Raw genomic sequence first — 592 nt, forward strand, 5'->3', positions numbered from 1 at the left:
ATGATTTACTGCCTCTGAAACCCACTGGAGGGTTAGCTATGGGTTGGTTCCGACTCTACAGTACACAACAAACACACACACACACACGTATGTTGTAAACCTTTGCCTTCCTGTTTCTCATACTTGGAACTGATTTCTTTTGCAAGGGGTTTGTGTGTGTGTGTGTGTGTGTGTGTGTGTGTGTGTGTGTGTATTGGGAGGTGAGAGGTTTGTCTGAGGTACAAGAATGATGAGATACAATTTGTCAAAGTTATAGTACTATAGAAATATATATGTAAACCAGAAATTTCCAAACTGAACCATACAGAAAAAAAGGAACTCTTTTTCTCATCAAAGTACTTAAGGTATAATAGAGTTTCATTTACACAGATAACCAACACTTAGTGGATTACTAGATGGTGCACAACAAAACAGTGGATTAGTCCATAAAAACTAAGAAGACGAATTTTCCCATTATACTTGAAGCGTAGAGGTGGGTTAAGAAGAAATTGTGAAAATCCCTATGCACATCCAAAAACTTCTCCAACAGGATAAAAAGGGAAGCCACAGACTGGGAAAAAGTATTTGGTAATAACATATCAGATAAGGGACT

The sequence above is a fragment of the Elephantulus edwardii genome, unplaced genomic scaffold (genome assembly GCF_000299155.1).
Source record: "Elephantulus edwardii isolate Elephantulus edwardi_28Jun2011 unplaced genomic scaffold, EleEdw1.0 scaffold00108, whole genome shotgun sequence".
Classification (NCBI taxonomy): Eukaryota; Metazoa; Chordata; class Mammalia; order Macroscelidea; family Macroscelididae; genus Elephantulus; species Elephantulus edwardii.